General features: G+C 35.3%; 1 pseudogene; it reads right to left on the bottom strand.

Annotated features, from left to right (window-relative positions):
- Positions 1-12,655: 12,655 nt before the first annotated feature.
- Positions 12,656-14,771, bottom strand: LOC100724760 (asparagine--tRNA ligase, cytoplasmic-like; annotated as a pseudogene).
- Between the last annotated feature and the right edge of the window lie 6,639 nt (positions 14,772-21,410).

Here is a 21,410-nt window from a genome sequence, read left to right on the forward strand (position 1 = left end):
ATTTATAAGCATTATGAACACAATCCTCAGGGGCCACTGCCAGGCAGGAACATTAGGTAGCCTACGGCTTTCTTCTCAAAGCAAAGTGTTTCATTTTTGCAATTTTGATGCTTTAAAAGATAAGAGTCCTACTTTTTAATGATACCTTCAGGCCATCTTTTCTGTTGTCCTGTTTCAAAGTAGTTGGCTTTTTAATGCTTATCATTTTCAACAACAAAGTTCTTCTCTGCTCCAATTTTCAGGCTGAGACTTTACCAGAACTTCTGTTTTGGCCAAGCACAAAATTTTTCAAGTCATTCTGCTGTGTCCGTTTCTCTTGATTCACAAGGTACAGCTGGGTGAAAGCCCCCAACATTAGTCATGCCACTGTCTCACTGTCAGTCTCCCACAACATGAATCCACATTAGCAGAATGCAGACAAGTTTTTTGCCAAACCATAACACATATGCCCTGGAGGTCAACTGCCAGTTCGTGTCTTTATTTCCAACTGAAACTTCCTGAGCCTGGTCTTGACCAATTGCACTTCTATAAGTATTATAGTCTGGGCTCTGACCAGAATCACCTACCAAGTTTAGTTCTCAGTATTCTAGAGGTGTTTTTCCAGTCAACATCTTCAAATCTTTTAAAACTACTCCTGAAAATTATTCCCAGAGGCTTCTGAACCACAGGGTCAGTTAGGGTCACAGCAACACTCTTCTCCAGAACCAAAATCTACCTTAGTTACTTTCTTATTGCTGGAACAAAATATCTGACACAACTTACAAGAGGAAAGATTTATTTTATCTTATAGTGTGTAGAGGTTTCAGTCTATAGTCACTGGCTTTAAGGCAGGGTGGAATGGTAGAAGGGCATGACAGTGGAGAAACAGTTCATAGCATGGCATGTGTGAAGCAGTGAGACTTCTTTATTTTTTCTCTTTTTATTCCAACCAGGCTGCATAAAATAATGAACAAACTTTCTAACTCCAGGAAAACAAAGATAGGGGAAAAATTCTCTCTAGAACTTTGCCCAAAATAAATGCCAGTTCCTGAATTTACAAAAGCCTGTTGTTACAAATCTTAGCTGACTAATGAACTTACTTTTAGATTTGAATTTGAGTTGTTATTTTTGTTTAATTGATATGCTTAAAACATTTCTTGTGCTTTGTAAATTCTTGGACTGCAGTTACAGAGTCAAAATGTTCTGTTGCTTCAGTGCAAACAAAGTCATTTGATTTGTTGACAGTCAAATTTACAAAGTAACATTTCAAAAAACACAGAGGCACTATGGAATCCAAGCATCTGCAACTGAGTTTGTTATAGACAAAAACAAGCAAGTGAGAGAGAGAAGAGCATATGGAAAAAAACGTTATGTATAAGAGATGTATTTTGTTGTGAAAAGACTTTGTATGATGAGGGGTTCTAATAGTGAGGAGACTAGAAGGCTCAAATATGTTGAAAGCAGGTTCATGGAGGGCATAGTATATAGAAAAAAACGTTTTCTTGGTTTGGTTGAGCCCAGGCTGTTCCTTCCAAAAGCTCCTTGTTATTCAAAGAAGGCTAGGAGGCAGTAGTTCTGTGTCTCATTATTGTTTTTTTCCTCTAGGCCTCAACCGTCTTCTTGAATTTTATTGATATTGTCAGAAAGGATATTACTCTTATTTCTGAGACTCATATTAAACATGAACTTTTCTACATGACTAACAGAGACACGTATATTGGCCAATAACAAAAAAAAAAACAAAAAACACAAGACAGATCTGCCTCCTTGGACAATTCCAACCTGGTATATAAAATCCATCACTTCTAGCTTTATGGTATATTATATATATATATATATATATATATATATATCTCCCAAATATACAGATTCTCAAAAATACAACCAAAAAAGTCTTACCATATTAGTGACTTCCAGACTAAACTTATCTATGATGTAGAACTTTACATTCAAATATCTGACGTCCTTTTTTTTACTTGTGTTCCAGCTATTGGTGATAAAGTATACATGCAAATCCTACATAGACAGCCAGCCAAAATCTACACATACTTTTTCAAGGTTAAAGTGCTTAAGGATGCTCAAATATTGCACAGTCCAAACAGTGACATGTAAAATATATCTATAGATGGATACATTCTTCTCAGATAACACCAATACCACCAATAGTAGTTATTGTGTTCCCTTTCATCTCCAATGGTATATGACCTATATGAGATGACCAAAATTTGTGGTGATCTTCATGTTGGTCCATCAATCTCTGTTGTTCATCTTGCTTATCACCTAATCCTAGAATGTTGGAGGCCCATAATTTGGTGGTATTAGTATCTAATTCTACCTAAAACTATGTTTTGCCTTTTCATTACTATTGCAACCCACCTTCATGAAATCCTGGGCTTGATGAACCTTTGATATACCTCAATTAAGGCATATACTTTCCCCTATTAAAAATCCTTCTAGTTCCTATCTATTTCATTTTCCCTTAGAATTATCAGTAGTTATCAACATATAGATTAAACTCAGATCGATTTATCACGAGACTTCTTGCCGTGTTATGATCTGCATTTCCTTTCTATATATTGTAGCCCTCATTAATCACGAACCCAAGAGAACTGAATACAATTGCTCTAATCATTGTTACACACATTTTAGAGCCTTTAATTTTCCCACTGATGCTACCTGGTTAACTTCTTATGTTAGAAGAATGATATTTCTAGACAGAATATTACATATGTTACATAATCAGAAAATTAGTCAAAAACTTATTCTCCACCAATTTCCCTTCAGAATGTCTGAGAAATTCTACTCTTGAACAAAGTACCTCGGCACTTGAACATATTAGACAAAAACACTTTCTAGGCATTCTAATTGCAACTATTATTGTAGTTGCTACCTTGACTGTGACAGTTGTATCTACAGTGGTCAGCTTGACTCGCTCAATCCAAACTAATCAAATCACGAATGGCTATTACCAATACATTTCCTCAGAATTATTAACACAAATTAATACTCATAAAGAAATTCTATAAAGATTTTGATGCCCTTGAGGTAGCTGTCAACTGGTTTGGTGAACACCAACAAGCACTATGGACACACATTTGACTTAATTGTGACGATGAGTATCACTCAGTTGACATTATCTCTATTCCTTTTAATAATTTTGAACCTTGGAAAAAGGTTAAACACTTTTTAAATGGTGCCTTTCATACAAATATGGATGGAGATATTACTATTCTCCAAGGCTGGGTTCAGGCCCAACTTCAAAATCTTCAAATGGTGGTTCACATCACTTTGGATCATGTCAATGATACTGTATGCTGGATAAATCCTAAACATTGGTTCTCTGGTCTCAACCTTCACATTTAGATTCTTACAGCTATTGAAATAAACTTTTTTGTTCTTTCTTGAAGTCCTAAGAATATTCTGTATGCTGTTCCAATAGTTACTCCATAAAGAAGTCATGATGACCTTCCTACATGAAACTCAATACCCCTCTATCCTGTACTTTCCCCCCTTTCCTCAAACTAAATTATAGAACAGAAAAGGGAAGTTTTGGGGAGACGCTGGACAAAGGAGTGATTCAACTTGAGTACACCAAGGAAGGATCAATGGGAAACAACAGTTCCTATGCTCCTGGAATGCATACTTAGAGTTTAGAGACGAAATTGCAGGACAACAATCAGCAGAAGTAAGAGCAAGTTACTTCAAAGATGTTTGCTTTAGCCAATGTATTTCCTCTGCCCCAAGAAGATTGCCTAATCTAGGTCAGCATGTGTCAAGTAACCAGCCATCCCATTCTGGCCCTGTTCCCAAAACTCTTATACAATATGTTGCTAAATGATTTTATTCTACATTTTTTCTGTTAATGTCCTTGAATCACAGATAAATAACTAGGAAATTTTAGCTGGCTGCTCTTTCCCTAAGGCTTTTTAACACCCAAGAGTCAGCCCTTCTGAGTTCTTGGTGATTGAATTAAATCTCACCTCTGAGTAATCTTTCATTCTCTCCACAGCCATGGTCACACAGAGTGACATATTTGTTTACTAGTTTACTTATCCCTTTCATATATGTTAACTTCCATCTTCCTACTCAGAGGCAATTGTTCTAATATATTTGATGTGTATACATTTGAGTTCTTTTTAAAATGTTTATGTTCAGGAAGGTAGATAATAATATCGATCTCACCACTTTTTCCTCACTATGTAGTATTTTTTAAAAAGATTCACTTATGGTGTTCTTTGTAGGTATAGTCAACTTTCTACTTTTGCGTAATGTACAATAGTGTTCATCCATTTAAATTTACTTCTTGATTTTCACAGAAATCAAATTGAGACTGCTTCTTACTGTCTTACCTCATACACTATGATGAACATCTTCATGTACATTCCCTCATGAATTTATGTGTGAAGTATTGTGGAATACATATGCAAAAGAAATATCATCAAAATGCCATACTACAGAGTATATGTATAGTTAGTTTAAGTATTGAAAGACTGTATTTGGAATAGTGCTTCCTGTCTAAACTTTAATTACTTAAGATCTTCTATCTCTGCATATTAAATGATTGCCGTGTCTCAGTTTGCTTATTTTGCTACCATAAATGAATTTCATTGTAATTAGCAATTATTTGATTAATAATGAATTTGAACATCTCTATATATTTACAAGAATCTTGTTTTCTTTTTCCCCAAGTGTATTCTTCATTATTTTATCAACTTAAGAGTACGTTTCTGTATTCTTTTCCATTTGTAGAAGTACCTTGCATATATTAGTTATTGATGCTTGTTAAAGATATTGACAATACTTTATCTCTGTCTTCTAGTCATTTTATTCATAGTGCCCTTTATTAGGTAGAAATTTTTATGCAATCAAGTTTAATAATCTGTTCCTTTGTGGTGTCTGTTTCTGATGTGTGTGTGTGTGTGTGTGTGTGTGTGTGTGTGTGTGTGTGGTGGTTGCAGAGATCAAACCTGGGGTATTGCACATGCTAAGCAGGTACCTTATGACCAAGCTGTATCTCCAGCATGACTTCTACTATTTTTGGGATATTTTTAAAGGAATTGCTGTATAATTTTAGGTCAAAAAAATATAGTCCCATTTATTTGCGACTAACTTCATAATTTTAGCTTTCCTATTTAGATATTACATCCACTGGAGCCAATATTTATATTTGGTGCTCCGTAAGGCTCCAGTTTTTATTTTTCTGAAGTGGTGAGCCAGCCTTTGTAATATTATATACTGAACAGCCCATACTTTCTCCATTGATTCGTGTTGCCAATTTTATAGTATATTAACTTTCTGATTCACTTAATCTTATAGTATATTAACTTTCTGATTCATTTAATCTTGTCTATAAGTATTTATGCTTATTTATCTTCTGCATATTTTCTTAATATGATATGTCAGCAATAGAACTCAACAAATTATTCTTTTTTTGGTCTTTTTCATTTTTACCGGTACCAGGGATCTAACTCACTGTTTCAGCCTACCTTGTACTTAGATTGGGATCATATGAATATATCTGGACAAAGTAAAATAAGCAAAAGTGATATGAATGACCTCTGAGATGAGGAGTTATAAACCTTTCCAAACACATTTTAAAAATATATCCTGTTATTTATCTCATTTGAATTAAATTTTCATTAAATGAGATAGTATTTAAAAATGTTTTTTAAATTTTGGATAGTAACAGCACATCTAACTCCACTTGGAGGGATTGGAGGCCCTCCACTTGGAGGGCCCTGATCATGGCCACTGACCAACTCCAAGCCTGCTTTATATTTTGTTTCCCCTTGGAATGGGACAGGAGAGAACCTAACTAACCAACTTGGTCATGCATGATGTCAGTGCCTGGGGAGAGAAAGAAAGCCTAGACAAGGTTGGCAGCCCCAGGGAGAAACAACAAACCAGGCCAGCAGCATTAGTCTTAAGAAAAGCTGATGAGTCAGGTGTGGAGGTAAATGCCTCAATCCCAGCACTGGGAAGCTGAGGAGGAGGATTGCTGCAAGTTCAAGGCCAGCCTAAGGTACATAGTGAGTTCAAGTCCAGTCCGCACTACATAGCAATAAATAACCTGTGTCAAAAAAATGTAAAGAAAAAGAAAACCTAATGGTTATTGTAAAATTTAAAAAGATGTGAAGTTTTATTCTGAAAATAACTCCTTCCACATAGCAGGCTATAGATAGTGAAGAACTCCAGTGCAATGTCCACTGTATTTCAGAGGGTTTAACCAGGAACCATTTTGGAAAAGAGTTAACTGATTACAACTCAGCCAAAGAGCAATCACAAAACTTCAGGGTTTGCTTCAGAGTTTCTGTGTTACTCTACCATAAAGCGTTAGTGTTATATGGCTATAAGAGACAGTTGTAGAGAAGGTATGTGCACTAGACATGATTCACTGAGAAGTTTCGTCCCAGGCTTTTAAGGACATAGAACCCTGTTCTTCATGATGAGAAGTAAGGCTCAGTGTGTGCGTTCCAAAGGTGGCTGATTTTGAAAGTGCTAACATTAAATTCAGCATTCTGCTTGTATCGCTGCCCTGTTATTACACCTCGCACAGAAAGCAGGGGTCTGACTGATTTCCTTATCTAGAAATGTGAGCAAGGACATGCATTAACTTGTATGTTAACCACAGTGTGGGGTTTGTGGACAGATGGGCCCCTTAAACTCACAGACCATTAAAGTAGGCAAAGTCATGACTTGCTAGATTCTAAAACTGCAAATCCTGGAAATAAGCCATTGTATCCTGACTTAGTACAATTGTCTTACATGTTTTGTATGATTTTTGGATTGTGAGTATGGGTTTTAGTCTGCATAAATAATTAACTTTATAAGGTCTTCTAAAATATACAAATGAATGTGATGCTGGCGAAAAAAAGGGGAATGGAGGGAAGGGGAAAACGAAAAATAAAATGTGCTATTTACATGTACCATTTCCCTCCAGTGAATGTAATCATTATGTACTGCAAATATGTGCTATAAACATAAAAAAGACAGAAAAAACAAAAATACAGAGGAGCATTTGGGCCTCTTTTTTCATTGAATTTTTTTGGATTTAGTTATTTTCTTTTTCTTTTAAAATTTTTCTAGTTATTTTGTTCTATTTTTATTTTTTCTTGTTCTTTGTTCTTTTCTGTTATATTTATTTACTTTTATTAACTTTCTTTAACTCCTTAGTGAGATGCTTTATCTCATTTTCTGTTCTTATCTTTGTTTCATTGTTTTTCAAATTTTATTTCTCTCATTCTCCCATTCCCCATTCTCTCTATCTTTACTACTGTATCCATTAAGTTTATCAGTCTTTAGATATTTAGCTATTATTTAAGCTATTATTGTTGAATTATTTTAATAAAATATTGAAAACTGATTACTAGTACATATTTGCTGTACACAATGATTATGTTCATTAAAAGCCTCAAATTTATTTTTCTCTATTGTGTATAAATACCATGTTTTCTTTATTTATCAGTTGACAGACATATTTTGAAAGTATTATCATTTTAACTATATTGTTTATGCCTACCAGGAACAGTAAATATGTTTCCATTTTTGTTTTCTTTTTTCATCTTTTTTTTTAACAGAGTACTGTATTTTTTGTTCTAGAGATCTTGGTAAGGTTAATCCTTAGGTATTTAATTTTTCTTTGTAGTATTGTGAATGGTACTGTTGTCCTAAATTTTTTGATGAGTTCATTATTGGTGTACATGAATGGTATCGACTTTTTATGCTGAATTTGTATCCTGCTACATTGCTGAATTAGTTTTTTTTTTTTTGAGACAGGCTATTTATATATAATTCAGATTGAACTTGAACTCATTATGTGGCCCAGGATGGCCTCAAGCTCACAGTGATACTACTGCCTAATATTCCTGAGTACTGGAATTACAGGAATGTACCACTACTTTGAACCTATATTGCTGAATTAGGTTATTAATTATTGGAACCCTTGGGTAGACTTTTGGAGCCTTATTACTTGGATAATCATATTATCTAATCCTCTCCTATACATATTCATTTTATTGTTTTCTTTTTCTTTGTTTTGCCTGTGTTTAGTACTATTTTGAACAGTAGTGGTGACAGTGGATATTTTCGTCTCGCTCCTAATTTTAGAGAAAAAACTTTTATCTTTTCCTCATTTGGTATGATGTTGGTTGTAGGTTTTCTATAAATGACTTTTACCATATTAAGGTAAGGTTCTCTTATGCCTATTATCCTCAGGATTTTTTAAAAAACATGAATGGATGTTGGATTTTATGAAATCCTTTTCTGTCTCTATTGAGAAGATAATGTGATTTTTGCCCTTGCTTCTGTTTATGTACTGTGTTATATTTGGTTTTTTTGAATATGCTGAACTAGTCTTGTATCTTTGGGAAGCCTTCTATGATGTGTTTTTTTGGTGATTTGTTGCTGCATTGTGTTTGCCAGTTTCTTGTTGGAGAGTTTTACATATGTATTTCATTAAAGATGTTGGCCTATAATTCTCTCTTTTGTTTGGATCCTTGTCTGGCTTTTTGATCAGGGCAGTACTAGCTTCCAAGAATGTATTTGGAAGTACTCTTTCCTTTTTAATTTTATTACAGACTTTGGGGAGTATCAGCATTACGTCTTTCCTGAAATTCTTGTAGAATTCACTAATGAAGCCTTCAGAGGCCAGACTTTTTATTAATTGGTAGATTTTTAAATTACTGCTTCAATTTTATTGCAGTTATTGGATTTTTAATTACTGCTTCAATTTTATTACAGATATTGGACTATTCCATAATTTATGTATTTTTGGTCCAGTCTTGATAATTCATATGTATCTTGTAGTCTATCCACAATTTGAATCCTCAGTTTACTGGAGTACAGGTTTTCAAAATAATTGCTAGTAAACTTTTGGCTTTATATGATTTCTTTGTCATTTCAATTTTTTATTTTCTGATGCCTTTACTTTGGGTCTTTTCCTTCCTTTTATCTGGAAAAATTGGTGAAGTTTTTGTGTATTTTGTTTATTTTTTCAAAGCACTGGCTCTTTGACTTACTGATTTTTTGATTGTTTTCAATTCTCAAATTTATTAGTTTCTTCTCTAACCTTTATAATTTGTTCCCTTGTGCTGTCTTTTGCTTTGAATGTTCTTGTTTCTGTAGGCTTTCAGGTGACTCAGTAGGTTATTTATTTTGTCTCATTCTGTTTTTCTGGTATAAGCATTCACAGCTATAAGCTATTATGATTGTTTTCATTGTGTCACAGGAGTTCTGGTATGTCATTCTGGCATTATTATTTGATTCTAGATCTAATTTTCTACATAATTTCTCGCATTGTTTATTCAAAAATGAATTTTAATAACTTCCATGCATTTACATGTTTCTTGTGCTTTGTTTTGCATTTGATTTTTATTTTCATTCTTATATGATCTTATAATATGAATGAGATAATTTCAGTTCTTTTGCCCTTATTTAAGCACGCTTCACTGGCTAGTATGTGGTATAATTTGAAGACATTTTCATTGTTCTGAGAAGGATTTGTTTTCTGTTGTTGGGTATAATACTCTGTAGATAGGTACTAGGTTTGAGATTTTTGTTTGACTGTGATATTTCTTTGGAAAATTTTGTTTAGTTCATATGTTTATTTGTATGGTCATGTATTGAAGTCTCTCACTATAATTGTGTTGATGGATGTGTGATATTTGGTGTCCAGTGGTATTTATGCAGCTGAACACATCTGTGTTTGGCACATATTTGTTTATAATTGTTATCTCTTCTTGTTGGGTGGTTTTATTAAGCAATGCATTGTCACTTTCTTTGCCTCTCCTGATCAATTTTGGCTTGATGTTTGCTTTATCTGAAAACAGGATAGCTACTTGTTCCTGTTTTTGGGTTCCAACTGCATGAAACATAATTTTTCATCCTTTGATTTTTTTAGGCCATTAACTTCTCTTTAGGTAAAATGTGTTTCTTGTGTATAGCATATGATTGGATTTTGATATTTGACCCATGCTGCCAATCCTTATCTTTTAACTGGGGAATGGTGATCATTAACATTGAAAATTACTACTGAAATGTATTGCGTTAGTCTTGTCATTGCATTATTTTCTTGTTGCTGATTCCCCTTTCCCATTTCCAATCAACTGCTTGTTGTGCCTGTTGTATTCGCTCTGTTAGGCTTTTTGGTTTTGTTTGCTTCAGTGTGTCTTTCTAGCATATCTTTGTGAGTATTTGGAGTTCTGGTTTGGTGGCTATGTATATATTAAATTCTTTTCCTATATTTGCAAAGTTTTATGCTGTTGTTTTTGTAAATATTGTTTTATGCTATTTCTGCTGTCATTTTTTTTTACTAATTCCAATTTATCTTGGATTATTTTTCTTTGCATTCTATTGGAGATGTTGGATTATTTTTCTTTGCATTCTATTGGAGATGTTGGATCCATTTTTCATGTTTCTTGTTTTTAAAGTATCTCTGAATAACTGATCATTAACCTTTTCCCTATCTCTTAGTTTACATTCTTTTCTCACATTGGTCACTACTGTTACCCATACAATCTTTAGAATTTTTAATCTTCTAAATTTCTATGTGGTATATTTTCATTTTTTGCTAAGATGGTCACTCATATTTGGTATCATTTTGCTTCACTCCACCAGCTTTCTAGCAAACTTTCTGACTATTTGTTCATTAGGTTTATTATAAGTTTAGTTATATCTTTTTTGAGCTTGATGGCTACTTTAATGTTCTGTTTTACTTTTCATTTCCTGTGTTAACTTTTCAAATAACTTGACTGTGTGGCTTTTGACTTTCTCCCATTTGATGTCCCATGGATCAGATGTGGGGGAGTTGGTAGTTTTTGTAGACATATTCTCCTTATTGCCTCATTTCCACTGTTTTTGGTGATTATTTTTTTCTTTATGTGTTGAGTTTTGTTGCTAGCATGGAAACTTCTGTAGTTTATATCTGCTTTGAAGTGGTGTATTCTGAGTTGGGCCTACTCTAGGCATTTGCCTTTATCCCAAGATTCAACCATATCTCTTTATTGGAGATAGGAAGCTCTAATGTATTTGGTCCAGCCTCAATTCTTTAGAATGGGCCACAGTATTGTTAATAACGCCAGAGTAATCTGGATATTGGCTTACAGATAAATCAATTAATATCAATAACTATACCCCATTAGAAACAGCAATAAAATCTGCCAGAATGATACTATCAAAAGCAAACAATATTGATCTATTGTAATGGTCAATTATGTAGCACACTTAACCATACAAAGAGATCTGTAGTTATAGTATAACCACTAAAACAATCTGTTATGATTTGTGTCTAGATGTCTCCCCAAAATTTCATAGGTGGGGCTTTAGGGAGATTGCTGGATTCAGGGTGTGTGACACTAGGATTTATGGTGTGTGGTACTAAATTAGTCCACTGATTAGAGTTGATATAGTTATGGGTGGTGCTGTATGGATTGGTTGAAGACAGAAGCCTCACACTGGATATGGATGGCAACACCCAAAAATCTTGTAATTTCGATGGGTAAAAAGACGGAAGGCAAGCTGTTGCTGCTGCTGCTTGCTGCTTTCTGCCTCCCACACCATGAACTGTTTCTCCTCTGTGATGCTCCTCTGTTATGTCAACCTGCCTTCAATCCAGCTAACTATGGTCGAATGAAAACTCTACTAACTGTGACCTGAACTAAACCTTTCCTCCTTTAACATGTGGCTATCAGGTACTTTGTCCCAGAAATGCGAAAAGTATCTTAATAAACCAACTATTTATGTAGAGTTAATATCTATCAAATGCACAATTATACCTGTACTAAGGATAGAACAATATTCAACAGTAATAAGATAGTTACCTGACTATGTAAGGAATCATAAAGCTTAATTATTATACTAGTAAAAGTAGAGTGAGTAGAGAACCAAAGTATTACTAAAGTAAATTTTGTACAGCTAACCATGGAAAATGAGAAAAAGGAGACAAAAGTGAGATAAAGGGTCATCGTGAATTAAAATAAAATTGACTGTATTAGATAACAAGATATAAATAAAATATAAATGTAAAGCTAACAAGATATAAACAAGAAAAAGCAGAAAGAAGCACAGAGAGGAAAATAAAGAAAAAATAGGAAAAGAAATATTTGAAAGGAGAAAATAAAGAAACAAACAAAAATCTACCCCAAAAAGAGAAAAGAGAAGAGAAAAGTCAACACCCCCCTCCACACACAAAAACTCAATTTATCTCTATTTTTGAATGTATGGCTCATTTCCAAGATCTGGTGATTTTGAATACATCAGGTCCCAATGTTTCCACATAGCTGTTTGGGTGGTTTTATCCAGAAATTCTTCTTTCAATATGCCCCAGACTGTGGTGACTGTCCAAGCCAGGGTATGACATTGCCCATGTTGAAAGATGGGAAAAGCAGTAAGAACCTTCATGTCTACTGGATGTAGGCAGTGGGGTGGGGGTTAAAGCACACTGTTAGATGAATTCCAAAACTGTCTGACACAGCTGCCTATGAAAGCAGCATATAGTTGACCTGGTTTCTCACCAAGGAAGTTGGGGCCTATTTCTTTCTGGCTTGAGCTTAAACTTCTCATGGGGCCTGTATCTAAATTGCATCTTATCTACAGCTGTGTCCCACGACTGTCTCTCATCCATTCGATAGGGGTAAGTAACACTGGAAACACTGAAGAACAATTGTTCTGTGGTTCAGTATTTTTTTTTTCAGACCATAACTGACAACTATTTAATTATGTATGACATTTAATAATGTGATGTATGCTAAACACAATGATTATATCATATAACTGGATAAAATGCTGAAATGTATGTACAACTTCTGAGTTTTCTGCCATACATTTCCACAAACTTGGTAACACATAATTTCACTTATAATGATAATCAATGTCACTTGATATTCCAGTAATATACACTCCTTTTATCAAAGTGGGAATAAAAAGACAAGACAGAAACAGATACACTCTAAGAGAACAATGAAGAGAAAATTTTGGCCTTTGTCCTTTTTTTCTTTTAAAGAGGCAATCTGTTCTTTTCATGAATCATATTTTTTCCTGCACATTTGAGAGAAACCAACTATGGCTTGCAGCGCTGGACAAACCGAGGGTACAAGCACACATCTCAGATGTGATATCTGTTCAGGAGCCACGTCAGGAATCGTTCCAAGCCCAGGCCATATCCTCCGTGAGGGCATGTACCGTATTTTCTCTGATCTGTGTACCAGTAGTAGGGAGTGGGATCAATGCCTTCCCTTTTATAACCTGCCAGGATTTCTTCACTGTCCCAGATACGCATGGAGCCTCCCACGATCTCACCAACATTGGGCATCAACACGTCCACTGATTCAGTAAGACGGGGGTCCTCAGGACATCGCTGCATATAGAAGGACTTGATCTCCACAGGAAATCGACACAGCAAGATTGGTTCATTAATGGTTTCGGTCATCAGTCTCTCAGGAGCTTCCGGGATATCCTCTCCAAACTCATAAAAAGTCCCATCTTCTTTCTTTACATCGTGTTCTTTCAGCCACGCGATAGCATCTGTGTAGTTCACCCTTTTGAAAGGCCGTTTGGGGGGCTTGAAGTTCGGATTGAGGTCAGACACTATGCTTCCTGCTGGCGACTTTAAGACTCTATCTACGACGTCACAAACCAAGTCTTCCAATCGGTTCAGGAGGTCCTCAAAGGTCAGGAAAGGGCACTCTGCTTCCACGTGAGTGTACTCAGCCAGGTGCCTTCGTGTTCTGGACTGTTCTGCCCTGTATGACTGTGCAATACAAAACACGTCTCCTAGCGAGGGAAGGCAGGTCTCCAGGTACAACTGAGAGGACTGAGTCAGAAATGCCTCTTCCCCAAAGTAGTCCAGCTTGAAGAGTGTGGAGCCACCTTCCACCTGCGTCTGCACCAGTGTTGGAGGGGTCATTTCGTAGTAGCCCCTGTCAAAGAAGTGCTCTCGGAAGCAGGCGGTGATCACAGAACGTGCTCTCAGGATTTTGGACATGTTTTCTCCCCGGATCATCATGTGCCTGTTGTTGAGCTGGACGTCAACGTCAGACTCCTCGTTGATCAGGTTATCAGCTCCTCCAGCAGGGGCCAAGCCTATGAGCTCCCAGAAGTCACAGCTCAGCTCATGGCCCCCTGGAGCCTGCTTGCCCTTTGGGGTAAGATTCAGTGTTCCATAAACTGCAACACTACTCTCGGTGGACAAGACTACTCCATTGTAACACAGACACAAATCATCTGACAAGACACAATGAAGATTACCCGTACCATCTCGCAACACCAGGAACATTAAATTCTTTCCTTGTCTACGAAGCCTATGGACCCAGCCAAAACACCTTTACTCTTTGGCCTCTATAGCCTTCTAATGCACCAATTTTCACACACTTTGGCTATGGCAGACTTGGATCCTTTTTGATGGATATCTTCTTGGCTTCTTCCAGGTTCTTTTCTCTTCGCAAACTATCTTCTGCCTCTCTCTTCTCCTGGGATTCAGTCTTCATTTGTTCCCTATGCCACAGTTTTTTAATGTTCTTCATTTGTGATTTAGAAATAACGTCCCACCTCTCATTTTCTTTTTGTGAATCTACGTAAATGGTAGGAAATGGTTCTTTTCCTACTGTCATCAAAGCCTTTAGAGCTGTTTTAAATGGTTTCTCCTTGGTTCCATCTCCTGTGGCATCATCTCCCTCTCGATCCGACACATATAGCTCTGCTAGTACCATGCCTGCTGCCGCCCTGGTCACTTTCAAGGATATCGTCTCCAACACCGCCGCCGCAGCCCGGTCTCCCCAATGTGTTCCAGCCACTTCCTCGACTCCTGTGGTTCAGTATTAAACAACTTATTCCTTCCCCAAATGCCAACCGATTAAACATTCTCCTACTACATGATGGGAACTGCACTGGTTTTGTTCTTCAAGTCTAGTGTGACATGAAGGAGCCAAATGGAGAAATAACCATGGGCTTTTCTTGGGTCTAGTGCTGTGGTCAGGTCTGAATGTCTGGATCTGCAAACCCTCCAGGTTTACATGCTTTTTCTAGGCACTGGTCCCGTTTATAATCAGGTTGGTCATGTGGTTGGCATATCTGCTGCCCTGGAGTGAAGAAAACAAAATGCAGGACTGACTTGCAGTTGGTGGATAGCTGTGGCTAAGATGTGAAATCTATGGATGCAGAGTTGGTTTCAGGCCATCACATGGATACGTATACTGAGTTTTGGATTTCATTAAAGAGTTTTCCTGCATCTATGTAGATGGTCATATGATTTTTCCTTGTTTGTGTTTGTGTGCTATATTTCATTTATTGATTTATGTATGTTGATACATCCTTGCATGCTTGGAATCACTCTCACTTGGTCATGATGTATGATCTTTTTGATGATTTGCTGCATTCTCTTCACCGGTTTTCCATTGAAAATGTCTGTGTTTATGTTCATTAAAGCAATTGATTTATAGTTCTGTTTTTTGGTTTCATCTTCATCTGATTTTGGATTCAGAGTAATGCTAGTTTCCAGGAATGACATTAAAAGTATTGCTTACCTTTCAATCTCTCTAACAGTTTGAGGAGTTTTAGCATTGTATTTTCCCAGAAGTTCTTGTGGAATTTAGCAGCAAATCTCTCTAGTCTTGAATGTTTTTTCATTGGTAGGTTTCTTATTATTGTTTTAATTTCATTGCCTGTTAATGTATTATTTAGGCATTTTTATTAATCTTCTTTGCTCAGGTTTATTAGCTCATATTAATTAAGGAATCTATACATGTCTTTGGGATTCTCCAACTTATTGGGATATGAGTTTAAAAAGTTGTTATTAATAAGTTGGATTTCAGCATTGCCCACTGTAATTTAACCATTTTCATCTTTAATTTCTTATATATTTTGTAATTTTCTACCTTTTTTATAAGGTTGGCTGTGAGTTTGTCTATTTTGCTCACTATTTTGGGCCTTCAATTCATTGATTCAAATAGTGATTATAACAATTGTTCTTTATTCTCATTTTAATTAACTAATTTATTTTTTATTTTAAAGAGAAAAACAGAAAAATTAAGAAGCAAACAAACAAAAACAAAGCAAAATGACAACAACAACAACAACAACAAACAATAGCAATGTAGGATTTCAAACCAAGATGATAGGAGTTTAACAATGCATATTGTTATCTTCAAAATAGATACTCATGTTACCAGATACAAGCATGCACAATTCGTCTAACAATAGCTTCCCTCTTAGGAATTTCTGTGCCTTTTACTATATCTACTGTAACATTTGCATCTTACTCTTTCAAATTCTTACACTAGTGAGACAATATGGTGTTTACACATGCAAGTCTGATTTATTTCACTTGTAAGTATGGTTTCTAGTTGCATTTATTTACCTGTAAAAACCTCAAGTTTATCATTCTTTATGGGTGAGTAGTATTCATTGTATAAAAATACTACATCTTTTTTTAAAAAAAATCTGTTTCTTAGTTGGTGTATTAACTAGCATTGTTTCCAATATCTGGTGATTATAAATTGTGCAGCTACAAGCTTGGATGCATATATGTCGTTAATTACTGCTCTGATCTTCATAATTTCCTTCTTATACCAACTTTGAAAATACATTTTTCTTGTTTGTCTAGGACCTTGAGGTGTATCACTAGACTTTTATTTAGATTCACTGTTTTTCTGATGTGAGCATTCACAGCTACAAATTTCTCTCTCAAGACTTCTTTCATTGTGTCCCACATATTTTGGTTTGTTGTATGGAGATTGCTTCATTACTGGAATTCATTTCTTCCTTAATTTATTCTGTGACCCACTGATTATTAAGTTTGTATAGTTTAATTTTCATGTGTTTGTAAAATATCCATCATTTCTTTTGCCATTGATTTCTAATTTCATTGTTCTATGATCTGGTAATATGCTTGGGATAATTTTGATTTTTTTTACATTTACGTAAACATAGTTTATTGGTCGTTATGTCATCTTTTGTGTGATAGCTCCATGTACTGCTAAGGACAATATGTATTCTGTTGTTCTTGGGTGGCACATTCTGCAGTTATTTATTAAGTCCATTTGTTTGGAGGTTTGGCTCAACTTTGGTATTTTGTGGTTTTTTTTTGTCTAGTCAATATGTCCATTTGTGAAAATGGGGTATTGGGCCTCTACATAAACTTTTGTTCATGTATGACTTATCTCACATATAGCAGTATTTGTTTCATGAAGTTTGGTGTGCAGCACATATATGTTTATTATTGTTACCTTTTATTGAGTTTTGTCTTTAAGCAGTATGTATTGACCTTTTTTATCTAATCTGATCTGTTTTTGATGTAAGTCTTCTTTGTCTGAAAATAAGATACTTGTGATTGATTTTGCGTTCCCAATGCAAGGAATACTTATTCCATCCTTTGAAATTTATAAATTCATTTTGGATTAATTTTTTGTATGCATCATACTTTTGTGTTTTCTTTTCTGATCCATTCTAGAAAGTTGTTCCTTTGATTGGGAAATTGAGGTAGTTTATTGTAAATGTTATTACTGAAATGTATCGACTTATTACTGTAATAGTATTATTCTTTGCTACTTATTTACTTTTTAATGATGACGTCATTTTATTAAAAGTAGGAAAAGAAATAGTCTCTGTAGAGCAAGTTTGGGCCAACTGAAAGTAGCAAAAGAAGTAAACCCTATACCATAAAAGTATTTACAATGCAAGAGAGAATACAGTGACAAAAACTTAATATGGACTGCCCCTTTTGTAGCACTCAGACCTTAGACTGATGCAAAGTCTAGTCCATCTCATGGAAAACTTGCTTAAGTTTTCATGAGAAGTTCATGTGCACAGTTTTGAGAACTCCTCTGTGTATGTGTCCTGGCATCTTTTTATGCCTCCTTTCTTGCTCAGTTTTAGCCATGCCCTACCTTCCTCTCATTTTCACCTGAAAGTCACATATCGGCATAATTCTTTATGGGTTGCTGAGGGACTGAAAGACACTGACCTTTTTAAAAAAATTTTATTTAAAGAGGAAAAAAAAAGAAAAATAGAAAAAGGGTAGAAATAATACAGAGTTTAAAAAAATAAACAGTAGGTAATCACTAGTTAATAGATTACATATTGCCATCTTAGAAATAGTTGTTCAAGTTACAAAAGTAAAGCATACATAGTGGACATTCAAACAGTGAGACTGCAAACAGTTCTGTTCAATGATCCAACAAAAACTTAGTAATATGGTTATCAACCCTACACACTTAAACATACATGCAGTTATATCCTTTAGAGAACTTTCCTCTCTTTTTTACAATAGCAATTGCACATTTTGGGTTTTATTACTCCTACTTTTCTTATTACTTTTTACACTAGAGACACAATGTGATATTTATAAATAGGTTTCTTATTTATTTCACTTATTAGGATAGTCTCAAGTTGTCTCTATTTACCTATGAAAGCCTCAAAATCATCCTTTTTTATAACTGAGAAATATTCCATTGTATAAAAATACCACATCTTTTTCATCCATTCTCCAGTTAATGGGAATTTTGGTTGTTTCCAAGATTTAGCTATTACAAATTGTGCTGCTATGAATATGAGTGTACATATATCACTGTGACATGATCTTTTCAGTTTTTCTGGGAAAACATGCAGGAGGGGAATAGCTGGATTGAACATAACTTCCAATCTTAGTCTTCTGAGAATTCTCCATACTGATTTCCATAGTGGCTGCACCAGTCTACATTCCCATCAAAAGTGGAGCAGTGTTCCTTTTTCCCTGCAGCCTCACCAACATTTGTTATCAGTTGATTTCTTGATGGCAGCTATTCTTTCCAGAGTGAGATGAAATCTCAATGCTGTTTTAATTTGCATTTCTCGAATGACCAGTGATGGCAAACATTTGTTCATGTATTTATTTGCCATTTGTATATCTTCATCTGAGAACTGTGTGTTCATCTCAGATGCCCATTTTTGGAGAGCATCTTTGAATTTGGGGGGTTTGATGTTTTTCAATTCTTTATATGTTCTGGATATAAGAAGGACTCTGTTTTCTATGTCTTCATTAACCTGGAAGCAGCAGTAGACTCTATCTACTGAGAATTAGATGCTCTCTAACTACCTTGGAGTCTAGTGGCTTACTGATTAGATTGAAGAGAACTATTATAAGATACTGAGAAAAGAAGTATTGACTATTAATCTATCGGTTTAATAGAAGAAATAAAGTAACTTTTTTATTGTGCTAAGGATGTAGAATCTAAATATGAGAAATAGCTCAGGTATCCAAGCTTCTTTTGGAGGACAAGATATAGCAAAGAAAATATTTAGATAAATTATTAAGACCTTGAGAGCCAATGCTTTAGGAAGGTCACCCACATAATAATAAAATAATAAAATATAATAAAATATTGGACCCAAATACAGATCCTTATTGAAGCTGTAGTGTATTACATTCATTAGTGATTTTACTGCTCTGCATGCAGAGAATTACTAGAATCTTGTTTTCTAAAGAAGCAGAGATTCTCAGAAATATCTTTATTCTTAGTTCTGTGAAAATTCTAATGAACATTTCCTGTGTAGGATTTTTATAACATGCACTTTATAAGTGATCGTTTATTAGTTAAAAAGACTCTGTCCAGATTGCTGAATGGACATGTAGCAACAAAAGGCATATTTGGAGTTTATATATTTAGCTTGGAGCATATATATTTAGCTTTTTGTGTTTTCTTAGTATCAATGCCCAAGTAAGAGTATTAGCTTTGCTTTTTGAGCAAAGATCTCTGGAAGAATGATTTTGCTCTAAGGACCACTTAAGAATTGACAACTGTGTAACTTGCCTTTTGGTGCCTTTTTTGGTCAAAACTACTTTCATCAGTAACTTCCTCAGGATGTTAAAGGGGGCAGGTCACTGATGTCTTGCCTGCTTGCATAAGTATGGGAAATCACTTGTCCACAAGTGTGAATAACTTCTGGGCCTGTAAGCATACAAAAGGCAGAATTAATAATAGTGAAAGATTTTATAACAACCTAAAGTACGTCTAAGGGCATTCCTTGATATTTGGAAAGCTGTTTCCCTGTAAACCACAAGTAAACTTTTGTCTCCAGAATATCCCTGACATGATTGAGTGTTAGGACTTCTAATCTGTGTCCTAAAGTTAATTTTACAGCTTCCTCTGTTAGCATAGCTATAACTTATTTTGCTCACAGGCATTGTGGCCATCCAGTAGTCACCCATCTAACATTTTTGAAAAGTATGCCAATGTGCAGTTAATTTCCCAGACTTTGTGTCAAGACACACCAAATGACTTCACTATTTTATGATACATAAAGAAGTGTTTTTGCAAATAAGTTATTCTATTATATCATACATCAGAAATTACCTGTTGACTAATGTGATCCAGAAGACCTAGTGTTCGAACAGATAAAATGCATTTTAGCCTTTGTCAGACTTTGAGAATTCTCCTCAATTTTTCTAGAAAATGCCTTCCTAGCAAAGGATTAAGAAACTCTGTGACAATTAGAAACTCATGGTTAAACATTTGGCCTTCAAAGTGGCATGTCAGAGCAGGAGTAAAGAATCTCTGACTTGAGGTTTCCTCAGCTCCAACTATGACTATAGATCTAGAGGCAAGTGTTCCAGAGAAGGAAGTCAAAGCAGAATGCATTGAATTGGCTCATTCATATCATCCAGCATTACCCAGAGTTTTTCAAAGGTAATGGTGATTTTCATGGACAGGGACACTGTGGGTTTCCTTGGGACTCTTCAATTGTCAGAGGAGAAAATGAATATTTTAGTTGGTTTAGCTCTTCACTGGAGCAGGGACAATTAACTCTCTAACACCATGAGTCAGGTACATTGGCTGCTTCATACTCAGAGCAAGGCCCAGGCAGAGGCTTGGCAGAGGTATGTCCCATGTCAGACTTTTGCCTTAAACTAGGAACTTCAATTGTCCTTGGGTTTTCCCTTAGATGACCTTGCTGAGTTTAAAGTATTGCCAATTGTGACAGCTATAATTTTATTATTTTTCTTTTGATGCTCATCAAGATCTGGATTGTTGAATACAGAAAATGTCATGGCCTGCAATTGGGTCCCGTCTGAAGTTTCTTTATTAAACAAGAGAGACCCATATCCTCCGGAGAGACAGGTGGGGATCCAAGGACAGGATCATCAAAAACATCGATCTCTCTTTTCCTCAGGGGCCACTACAAATACCATAGTTTCTGACCTTTTCTTGAGATAAAGTGCCATAAAATCCTGACCATAAGGAATTTCATTTCACTTTCTATGATTTAAGGAGAAATAGTTTAACTGAAAAATGGTCTCATAATTTAAACTGCCATCCCATACCCATATCTTGCCAATTCCTAGTTTGTATTGAAACCAAAACATATTATGAGAGTAGATAAAATGTTAATTTTTTAAATTGGCAGAATCAAAACTTTTCCACTGATTAAGGATAGACACCAGTGGTGAAATTTGTGTAATCTGC

This window comes from Cavia porcellus, unplaced genomic scaffold (assembly GCF_034190915.1).
Source record: "Cavia porcellus strain 051 isolate PalLab524CR breed Dunkin Hartley unplaced genomic scaffold, mCavPor4.1 scaffold_3, whole genome shotgun sequence".
In the NCBI taxonomy this organism is placed as follows: domain Eukaryota; kingdom Metazoa; phylum Chordata; class Mammalia; order Rodentia; family Caviidae; genus Cavia; species Cavia porcellus.